Genomic DNA, 12372 nt, shown 5'->3' with positions numbered 1-12372 from the left:
CGGGACCAAAGGTGCTAGATGAACTGGGAACAATGCCCCACGATGGCCCGGCCGGCCCCTGGCCTCACGAACCAGGACCTATGCCCCCATGGGTCCCGGTTCTGGGATGAACCGGAACTAATGGGCTTTCTCGGCCTGAACCAAAGCCCTGCTTTCTACTAGTGCTACTACACACATGACATTTGCACACACCAAAGTAAACTATTACATGCATAATTACATAGGTGGCTACTACACACATGACATTTCCACACACCAAAGTAAACTATATATTACATGCATAATTAACTAGGATAAATGATCATCTGATCATCATCTACTTCTGTGATGCTTGCCGCTACTGCTTTGCTTGTGGCTCGATCTGGCCTCGTTGATTTCGGTAAAGAGGCACTTCCTCCTGTCAACGATCCGCATGTGCATTTCATAGCATGTGTACACGCTCTTGGCCGCGAACCTGAGGTGAGGTTCATCCAGTTGCCGCGTCCAAGCACCGTGCCAGGATACATGATTTGTTCTCTTGGCATCATGCTTCATCTTTTTGTAGTAGGGGATGGCCGAGGCGAGTTCAACCAGGGACTCTTCCATGCTGCCCCAGACCCTGTAGTGGTCACGGATTTCGACAATGTTCTTGCAGGCCAAGACTGTAACCATGAGCGCCTTTACATCGTTGTAGGTTTTCACCATAGTGAACTTGTAGTCGGTGTTGTTGACAAACCTGGCCAAACGGTCACAAGGCTTTGTGGCCATGTAGTAGTGGAAGATGAGAACATGATGGTGCACGCACAACTGGGCGATGGCAACCTTCTGATCTTTGTCGGGATGACTGTCGGTGTACTGGAGGTCGGTGCCGACCACCTTGTACTTGTCTCGAGCAAGCAATTGCTTCACGGTGTTGATGTAGTCCTCCACCACAGCCAGGTCGATGATGTACACCATCGAGAGATCTGTCTCCCTCGTGTGGGTCTCCACTTTATGCTTGCTGAACTCCATTGGAGCGCCGCTAGATATCCTCTCTGTATATGTCATTGTGGGTGTGCATCTAACTTGCTTGCTCACGAAGACCTAGGGCAATTTGAGGAAGCCCATCATTGGAATATACAAGCCAAGTTCTATAATGAAAAATTCCCACTAGTATATGAAAGTGACAACATAGGAGACTCTCTATCATGAAGATCATGGTGCTACTTTGAAGCATAAGTGTGGAAAAAGGATAGTAACATTGTCCCTTCTCTCTTTTTCTCTCATTTTTTTGTTTTTTTGTTGGGCTTCTTTGGCCTCTTTTTTTATTTGGGCTTCTTTGGCCTCTTTTGTTTTTCATAAAGTCCGGAGACTCATCCCGACTTGTGGGGGAATCATTGCTTCCATCATCCTTTCCTCACATGGGACTATTCTCTAATAATGAGGATCATCACACTTTTATTTACTTACAACTCAATGCTTAGAACAAAATATGACTCTATATGAATGCCTCCGGCGGTATACCGGGATATGCAATGAATCAAGAGTGACATGTATGAAAGAATTATAAAGGTGGCTTTGCCACAAATACGATGGCAACTACATGATCATGCAAAGCAATATGACAATGATGGAGTGTGTCATAATGATCGGGGCGGTGGAAAGTTGCATGGCAATATATCTCGGAATGGCTAAGGAAATGCCATAATAGGTAGGTATGGTGGCTTTCTTGAAGAAGATATAAGGAGGTTTATGTGTGATAGAGCGTATCGTATCACGGGGTTTGGATGCACCGGCGAAGTTTGCACCAACTCTCAAGGTGAGAAAGGGCAATGCACGGTACCGTAGAGGCTAGCAAATTGGGGAAGGGTAAGAGTGTGTATAATCCATGGACTCACATTAGTCATAAAGAACTCATATACTTATTGCAAAAGTTTATTAGCCCTTGAAGCAAAGTACTACTACGCATGCTCCTAGGGGAAGGGTTGGTAGGAGTTAACCATCGCGCGATCCCGACCTCCACTCATAAGGAAGGCAATCAAGGAACACCCCATGCTTCAAATTTGTCACACAACGTTCACCATACGTGCATGCTACGAGACTTGGCAACTTTAACACAAGTATTTATCAATTTCATAATTACCCAACTATCATGACTTTAACATTACCACCTTTATATCTCAAAACGATTATCAAGTACCAAATTTATCATAGTGTTTAATGCACTCTATATGAAAGTTTTTATTATACCTATCTTGGATGCTCATCATATTAGGACTAATTTTATAACCAAAGCAAATACCATTGTTATAAAAGACACTCAAAATAATATAAGTGAAGCATGAGAGATCAATAATTTCTATAAAATAAAACCACCGCCGTGCTCTAAAAAGGTATAAGTGAAGCACTAGAGCAAAATTATCTAGCTCAAAAGATATAAGTGAAGCACATAGAGTAGTCTAATAAATTCCGATTCATGTGTGTCTCTCCCAAAAGGTGTGTACAGAAATGATGATTATGGTAAACTAAAAAGCAAAGATTCAAATCATACAAGACGCTTCAAGCAAAACACATATCATGTGGTGAATAAAAATATAGCATCAAGTAAAGTTACCGATGGACGAAGACGGAAGAGGGGATGCGTTCCGGGGCATCCCCAAGCTTAGGCTCTTGGATGTACTTGAAATTTATCTTGGGGTTCCTTGGGCATCCCCAAGCTTAGGCTCTTGCCACTCCTTATTCCATAATCCATCAAATCTTTACCCGAAAACTTGAAAACTTCACAACACAAAACTCAACAGAAAATCTCATGAGCTCCGTTAGCGAAATAAAACAAACCACCACTTTAAGTTACTGTAATAAACACATTCTTTATTTATATTGGTGTTAAACCTACTGTATTCCAACTTCTCTATGGTTCATACCCCCCGATACTAGCCATAGATTCATCAAAATAAGCAAACAACACACAAAAAACAGAATCTGTCAAAAACAGAACAGTCTGTAGTAATCTGTAACTTTCGAATACTTCTGGAACTCCAAAAATCCTGAAATAAATTTGTGGACGTGAGTAATTTGTATATTAATCATCTTCAAAAAGAATAAACCTAAAAGCACTCTCCAGTAAAACATGGCATCTAATCGGGTGAGCTCTAAAGTTTCTGTTTTTTACAGCAAGATCATAAAGACTTCACCCGAGTCTTCCCAAATGTTCTACTTGGCACAAACACTAATTTAAGCATAAAACCACATCTAACCAGAGGATAGATGAGTTCTTTATTACTAAACAGGAATAAAAAGTAAAGAACAAAAATAAAATTGGGTTGCCTCCCAACAAGCGCTATCGTTTAACGCCCCTAGCTAGGCATAAAAGCAAGAATAGATCTAAGTATTGCCATCTTTTTTATTCAATTCATAGGTGGCTCTCATAATAGATTCATAGAGGTAATTTTATTTTCTTCCTAGGAAAGTGTTCCATGCCTTTCCTTAATGGAAATTGGAATCTAACATTTCCTTCTTTCATATCAATAATTGCACCAATCTTCTAAGGAAAGGTCTACCAAGATTAATATGACATGAAGGATTGCAATCTATATCAAGGACAATAAAATCTACGGGCACATAATTCCTAGTTGCAACAATAATAACATCATTAATCCTTCCCATAGGTTTCTTAATGGTGGAATCCGCAAGGTGCAAGTTTAAAGAGCAATCATCAAATTCACGGAAACCTAACACATCACATAAAGTTTTTGGAATCGTGGAAACACTAGCACCCAAATCACACAAAACATAGCATTCATGATTTTTAATTTTAATTTTAATAGTAGGTTCCCACTCATCATAAAGTTTTCTAGGGATAGTAGGTTCCCACTCATCAAGTTTTTCTTCATAAGATTGCATTAAAGCATCAACGATATGTTTAGTAAAAGCTTTATTTTGACTATAAGCATGAGGAGAATTTAACACAGATTGCAAAAAGGAAATACATTCTATTAAAGAACAATTATCATGATTAAATTCCTTGAAATCCAAAATAGTGGGTTCATTTCTATGTAAAGTTTTGACCTCTTCAATCCCAGTTTTACCAATTTTTGCATCAAGATCTAAAAACTCCGAATCATTGGGACGCCTCTTAACTAAAGTTGACTCATATCCAGTACCATAATTATCAAGATTAATATTGCAAAACAAAGATTTAATAGGATACACATCAATCACTTTTAGATCTTCATCCCTATTATCATGAAAACTAGAAGAACACGCTTTTACAAAGCAATCTTTCTTAGCACGCATTCTAGCGGTTCTTTCCTTGCACTCATCAATGGAAATTCTCATGGATTTGAGGGACTCATTGATATCATGATTAGGTGGAATAGATCTAAGTTTCAAAGAATCAACATTTAGAGAAATTCTATCCATGTTCCTAGCCAATTCATCAATCTTAGGCATTTTTTCTTCAAGCAAAGCACTGAAATTCTTTTGGGAAATCATAATTTTTTTAACACTAATCTCAAAATCAGAAGACATATTATTAAAATTTCTATAAGAGTTGTTGTATGAATTACCATAATTATTAGAGGAATTACTAGGAAACGGCCTAGGATTAAAGTTTCCTCTATACGCGTTGTTACAAAAATTATTCCTACCAACAAAATTCACATCCATAGATTCATTATTATTCTCAATCAAAGTAGACAAAGGCATATCATAAGGATCAATAGGAGCACTCTTATTAGCAAACAATTTCATAAGTTCATCCATCTTTCCACTCAAAACATTAATCTCTTCTACCACATGAACCTTTTTACTAGTAGATCTTTCGGTGTGCCATTGCGAATAATTAACTATAATATTATCTAGGAGTTTAGTAGCTTCTTCTAAAGTGATTTCCATAGAAGTTCCTCCCGTGGCCGAATCTAAAAGGTTTCTAGAAGAAAAATTCAATCCGGCATAAAATTTTTGTATGATCATCCATAAATTTAATCCATGTGTAGGGCAACTGCGAATCATTAATTTCATCCTATCCCAAGATTGTGCAACATGCTCATGATCAAGTTGCGTAAAATTCATAATATCGTTTCTAAGAGAGATGATCTTAGCGGGAGGAAAGTACTTAGAGATAAAAGCATCTTTGCACTTATTCCATGAATCAATACTATTTTTAGGCAAAGACAAAAACCAAGTTTTAGCACGATCTCTAAGCGAAAACGGAAATAGCTTCAATTTAACAATATCATTATCCATGACTTTCTTCTTTTGCATATCACACAAATCAATAAAGTTGTTTAGATGGGTAGAGGCATCTTCACTAGGAAGGCCAGAGAATTGATCTTTCATGACAAGATTCAACAAAGCAGCATTAATTTCACAAGATTCAGCATCGGTAAGAGGAGCGATCGGAGTACTAAGAAAATCATTATTTTTGGTATTCGAAAAATCACACAATTTAGTATTATCTTGAGCCATCGTGACAAACAATCCAACACACAAGCACACAAGAGGCAAGCGAAAAAGAGGTGAATCGAAAAAAGAGGGCGAATAAGACGGCAAGGGTGAAGTGGGGGAGAGGAAAACGAGAGGCAAATGGCAAATAATGTAATGCGAGGGATAAGAGTTTGTGATGGGTACTTGGTATGTCTTGACTTGTGCATAGATTCCCCGGCAATGGCACCAGAAATCCTTCTTGCTACCTCTTGAGCATGTGTTGGTTTTCCCTTGAAGAGGAAAGGGTGATGCAGCAAAGTAGCGTAAGTATTTCCCTCAGTTTTTGAGAACCAAGGTATCAATCCAGTAGGAGGCTACATTCAAATCCCTCGTACCTACACAAACAAATAAGAACCTTGCAACCAACGCGATAAAGAGGATGTCAATCCCTTCACGGCCACTTGCAAAAGTGATTGGATAGAGATAATAAGATAAATATTTTCGGTATTTTTATGATATAGATTGGAAAGTAAAGATTGCAAAATAAAATAGATCGGAAACTTATATGATGGAAAATAGACCCGGGGGCCATAGGTTTCACTAGTGGCTTCTCTCAAGATAGCATAAGTATTATGGTGGGTGAACAAATTATTGTCGAGCAATTGATAGAAAAGCGCATAGTTATGAGAATATCTAGGCATGATCATGTATATAGGCATCACGTCCGTGACAAGTAGATCGAAACGATTCTGCATCTACTACTATTACTGCACACATCGACCGCTATCCAGCATGCATCTAGAGTATTAAGTTCATAAGAATAGAGTAACGCTTTTGGCAGGATGACATGATGTAGAGGGATAAACTCAATCAATATGATATAACCCCCATCTTTTTATCCTCGATGGCAACAATACAATACGTGCCTTGCTACCCCTGCTGTCACTGGGAAAGGACACCGCAAGATTGAACCCAAAGCTAAGCACTTCTCCCATTGCAAGAAAGATCAATCTAGTAGGCCAAACCAAACTGATAATTCGAAGAGACTTGCAAAGATAACAAATCATACATAAAAGAAATTCAGAAGAGATTCAAATATTGTTCATAGATAATCTTGATCATAAACCCACAATTCATCGGATCTCGACAAACACACCGCAAAAAGAATTACATCGAATAGGTTTCCAAGAAGATCGAGAGAACTTTGTATTGAGATCCAAAGAAAGAGAAGAAGTCAACTAGCTAATAACTATGGACCCGAAGGTCCGTGGTAAACTACTCACACTTCATCAGAGAGGCAATGGTGTTGATGTAGAAGCCCTCCATGATCAATTCCTCCTCCGGCAGAGCGCCGGAAAAGGCCCCAAGTTGGGATCTCACGGGTACAGAAGGTTGCGGTGGTGGAAATAGGGTTTCATGGTGCTCTCAAATGTTTTCAGAGTATCTGAGTATATATTGGTGAAAGAAGTCGGTCAGGGGAGCCACGAGGGGCCCACAAGGGTGGGTTGCACGCCTACTTTTGGGATATAACTACTGAGTATAAACCGCCCAGGAGGGGCCGGTTCACCATCAACTATATTGAAGCCCATGAAGACCCAGAAGATGGCGCTTACTAATGAAGCTTAGAGGCCCGAAGCCCAAAGGCGGATTAGGGCCCATAGTGGTAAACCTCCATAGTCATGTAACTTGTATTGTAAGTTAGAAAGGAGAGACCTTGCCGGACACTTGTATGAGCCGGCCTCGGGACTGTGTAAACCGGTCGGGCGTCAACCCGTGTATATAAGGGGATGACCCGACGGTGGTTCAGGGACAAGAAACAACAACTCGAGAGCCAGGCATAGCGTGTTTTGCTCCCTGGCTATTGAGACCCCAATAATCCCAACACAACTAACGTAGGCTTTGACCTTCATCGAAGGGGCCGAACTAGTATAAAAATCCGCGTGTCCTTTGTCCGGTTTAAACCCTTTAAGCTAACCCGTCGCGATGGCTCCACGACTAAGTCCTTTCACGACGACATCTGACGTGATATTTCCACGACAGTTGGTGCCCACCGTGGGGCTACCGCACGATGGTTTCGAGTTCTTGAAGGGAAACTTTGAAGGTCTCAAAGGGGACGCGGTTGGCCGGATGACCAAGAGTCGTCGCGGCAAGCTCTACATCGATGACACAGGGTGAGGCCCCGAGGCTGGCTCAATTGAGTACGGGTACCGGGTCCCCTTTGGCGGAATTCACGTTTTCATCGGCAAGATCGGCGAACCGAGCCCTGAGCCGGACATCTGCACCGACCTCGTCGAGACGGCTCAGCGTGCAAGCCCTGCTCGGATTCAGCCCGCCATGAAGCATGCGTTCGTAGGATGTGTCCACGGGATCGGATCTGAACCGGTGTCCGAAGGTGAAACAGTCGCTTATTCCGACAGCGAATCATCCGCCGGCGAAACTGAGTCCCTGTACCAAGTTCATGACGGCGTGTTCGAAGGGTATTCTGATGGCACCAGTATTCCGGAGTTTCTTGAACCGCCAAACCGAGTCAGAATCTTCATGGCCGGAACATAGCCAACTTTGCAAAATTCTACTACGGCGGCATCCGAACCAGCAGCTGGGGCAGGAGGCCCCGCGCGCCGGCCGGCTCAAGTTTTATCCGGTTTGTTGGACGCCTGGACGACGTTATTGGCCACAACAGTTACCCCGGAGACTCAAGATCGGCACAACGCAGAGGTCACTAAGTTACGGGATCAGATAACACATGCCAAAGAGGACCTAGCGGCTGAGGAGACCAGGATGGCTGAGGAACGGGCCGCTTTAGATGCCCAGGCACAGAGGATTCCAGCCGAGAATTATCAACTTTTGATGGACCAGAACGCCTCGAATGAAGTATTCAGGAGGAGACATCAATCTCGCTTGCCGGCGGATTACAATGCGATGAATCTCTTCAATACGCCAGGGGCAGGGACCAGCAACCCGGCAGTAGTAAACCGGAACGGCGTGCCAAGGACCAGAGCGCCGGATCAACCTTAGATGATGGGTCCACCTCAACGGACAGACAACCCTCCGCGGTATACCACACCCCCGCCGGGTCACTTCTCTACCCCTTTGGATAATATGATAGCAGCAGCCTCCCGGCTGGCAGCTATTCCAATGGAGGGTGAATCGCCAGCGGAAGTTGAGACACGGCGGGCCAGGGATCTTCTTCAAAATGCTATGGCGCAGCAGCAGGCTTACTCGTATAGCCGAGATAGGATTCACACGACCCCACATCCGAGCAAAAGCTATAGCAGGCATATAGATGAACCGGAGGTGTCCAGCAGTGCGCGGCGCCGTATTGTCCCTCAAGGACCCAATCCGGTGCATGGTGAGGTGAACGCTCATGACGTGGTGGATAATGGCAGAGCATGAAGGGAGGCCGCTTTAGCAGCACAATATGCGGGTCGTTATCAACCCGCCCTGGTACAGCCAGCAGCGTCAGTAGACCGAGGCATCGGGCTTGCCTTCAGTTCCTGGGGAGTACCGTGTCTCATTCCGGCTCTCCATAATGTGCGGCTGCCTAAAGATTTCAAGGGTCCACGTAAGGTGCCTAATTACACCACTGATCAACCGCCCGAGGCATGGGTGGAAAGTTATGAGATGGCAATGGAGATGCTGGATGTCGATGAAGCGGCTTGTGCAAAGTACTTCACGATGATGTTGGAGGGAACCGCCCGTACATGGTTGAAGAACCTACCAGCTAACTCCGTCGAGTCATATGACCAATTGAAGGCCCGGTTTATAGCAAATTTCAAGGATACATGCAAACAGCCTATGTCCATTGTGGATCTGGATGCCTGTGTTCAGGGAGAGAACGAGTCCACAACTCATTGGGTGCGCCGGGTTTTAGAAGTTTTGCACTCGTCAGACCGCATTAACGCTGGCCAAGCAATCATAACATTGGAGCGTAATTGCCGGTTTAAGTCACTAAAGATAAAGTTGGGACGGCTTAAGCGCCACTGCAATGACATGGGAACACTTATGGCAGCCTTGGTTAAGTATGCCAATTCTGATAATACCAAGGATCCCGATTCTAATGAGGATAAACCGGAGAAGGGAAAGAAGAACGGCGGTGCAAAGGGACAACAGCACAACCAAGGGGGCCATGGGAATAATGGTATGTGCAAAGCAGATAATTCATATTTTGTGGCTAACGCTAATGTGCAGCGTCGTAAAGGTAAACTGCCTTAGCGCGGTGGCGGGATGAATCTGAAGCGTTTGTTAAACTAGCCCTGCCCAAAGCACGGGACCAAGGAGGTTCCAGCAACACATCTTTGGAAAGATTGTTATAGTATGAAGGAGTTCAAAAACTCTGATCTCTTTCAGTATGATCAGGGTCCATCGGGTGGTTCAGGTCCAGGTTTTCATGGTGGCGGCGGTTCAAACTCTGGATTTCAGAATAATCAAGGCAACCAGAACAACCAGGGTGGTAATAACCAATAGAATAATCAAGGGAATCAGCAACAGTCAGGTTATCAGAGTCACCCAAAGCAGTTGAATGGTGGGCAGTATCATGTGTTCACCACTAGTTTGTGCAAACGTGATCAGAAGTTTCACAAGAGAGCAGTTAATGCTGTTGAACCGGCAGTGCCATGTTACTTGCGGTGGTCCGAGCAGCACATTGTGTGGACTAGAGAGGATCATATGCCCCGGGTTGATAATCCGGGTCATCTAGCTTTGGTGGTGGCGCCTCAGGTGTGAAGTTATAAGTTTACCAAGGTGCTGATGGATGGAGGGAGCAGTATCAACATCCTATGCTATGAAACTTTCCATCGCATGGGGTTGACAAACAAGAGTCTTAAACCGTCAAACACTATTTTTCATGGTGTAGTACCAGGTAAGTCGGCATATCCTGTTGGCAAGATCGCTTTGGAGGTTGTGTTTGGAGATGAGCACGACTCCCGGTCTGAAACATTGACCTTTGAAGTGGTGAAGATCCAGAGCCCGTACCACACACTGTTTGGACGGCCGGCTTATGCAAAGTTCATGGCAAGGCCCTGTTATATTTATTTGGAACTCAAGATGCCGGGTCACAATGGGACCATCACAGTTCACGGAAGTCGTAAGATCGCTTTGGATTGCGAGGAAGGTGATGCGGCCTATGCTGAGTCAGTTTGTGCTACACAGGAGTTGAAGTTCTATAAAGGCAATGTTGATCCGGCAGATATGACCCCTCTGAAGAAGCCCACCACTGAGCTTGACCCGAACCTGAAATTCAAACCAGCTGATGAGCCTAAACTTGTTGACTTCGTTCCGGGCGATTTGTCCAAACAGTTTAGCATCAGCACAAATCTGGATCTGAAATAGGAAAGTGCGCTCATCGAGTTCATTCGTGAGAACCGGGACATTTTTGCATGGAAGCCTTCTGACATGCCAGGTGTACCGAGAGAACTTGCTAAGCACACTCTCAATATTGATCCCAAGTTTAAACAGTCAAGCAATTTCTTTGCCGCTTTAACGAGGAAGGATGCAAGGCCATTGGTGAGGAGGTAGCCCAGCTGTTGGCTGTTGGCTTTATCATTGAAGTGTTTCACCCTGAGTGGTTGGCTAATCCGGTGCTGGTTCTTAAGAAAAAAGACACTTGGCGCATGTGTGTGGACTACACAGATTTGAACAAAGCTTGTCCGGCCGATCCTTTCGCTCTCCCATGTATTGATCAGATCATTGATGCGACGGCGGGTTGTGAGCGTTTGAGTTTCTTGGATGCTTATTCAGGTTATCATCAGATCAAAATGGCAGTTAAGGACCAGGAGAAGACCACCTTCATCACTCCTTTTGGAGCCTTCTGCTATGTTTCTATGCCCTTTGGGCTCAAGAGTGCCCAGAAAACTTATCAATGTTGTGTACAAAATTGTCTTCACACTCAGATTGGGCGCAATGTTCATGCCTATGTGGATGACATTGTAGTAAAATCCAGGAAGAAGGAGACATTGATAGATGATTTCAAGGAAACCTTTGACAATCTTCGGGTTTATAAGATGATGGTTAATACAGACAAGTGTGTTTATGGTGTTCCGGCAGGCAAGCTCTTAGGTTTTCTGGTGTCCAACAGAGGCATTGAAGCTAATCCGGAAAAGATCAAAGCGATTAAATATTTGGCTAAACCGGCGTGTATTAATGATGTTCAGCGTCTGGCGGGTCGAATTGTAGCCCTGAGCCGGTTTATTAGCCGCTTAGGAGAGAAGGCGATCCCTCTATATCAGATGTTGAAGAAAACAGACACCTTTGTCTGGAGTGATGCGGCTAATGCGGCGTTTCAAGACTTGAAGCGGCAATTGGCTGAACCGCCGGTTCTTGCTGCTCCGGTTGACAAGGAGCCCTTGTTATTGTACGTGGCAGCTAATGCCCGTGCTGTCAGTGTGGCAATTGTGGTTGAGCGCAAGGAGGCTGGAAAAGAATATCCGGTTCAACGACCGGTTTACTATATCAACGAAGTACTTATCGAGTCAAAGCAACGGTATCCGTATTGGCAGAAGCTGGTCTATGGGGTTTTTATGGCGAGTCGGAAGCTCAAACAATACTTTCAAGGCCATCCCATTACAGTGGTCAGTTCAGCTCCTTTGGGCGGTATAATTCAGAACAGGGAGGCAACTGGCCGGGTTGCAAAGTGGGCAATTGAGCTTGGCCCGCACGGGTTGAAGTATATGCCTCGGACATCTGTCAAGTCACAGGCACTTGTTGACTTCATCAATGATTGGACCGAGTTACAGGCACCAGAGGACAAACCGGATAACACATACTGGACTATTCACTTTGATGGATCCAGGCAATTGGAGGGCTCGGGGGCTGGAGTTGTCCTTACTTCCCCTTGAGGTGATAAAATTCGTTATGTTCTCCGTTTAATGTTCCCCTGTACTAACAATGCAGTTGAGTACGAAGCTTTACTCCACGGTCTCCGTGTGGCCAAGGAGATGAATTTAAGCTGAGTACGGTGTTTTGGAGACTCTGATCTGGTGGCCCAGCAAG

Source organism: Triticum dicoccoides, chromosome 6B (genome assembly GCF_002162155.2).
Source record: "Triticum dicoccoides isolate Atlit2015 ecotype Zavitan chromosome 6B, WEW_v2.0, whole genome shotgun sequence".
NCBI lineage: Eukaryota > Viridiplantae > Streptophyta > Magnoliopsida > Poales > Poaceae > Triticum > Triticum dicoccoides.
This window is presented reverse-complemented; position numbering follows the sequence as displayed.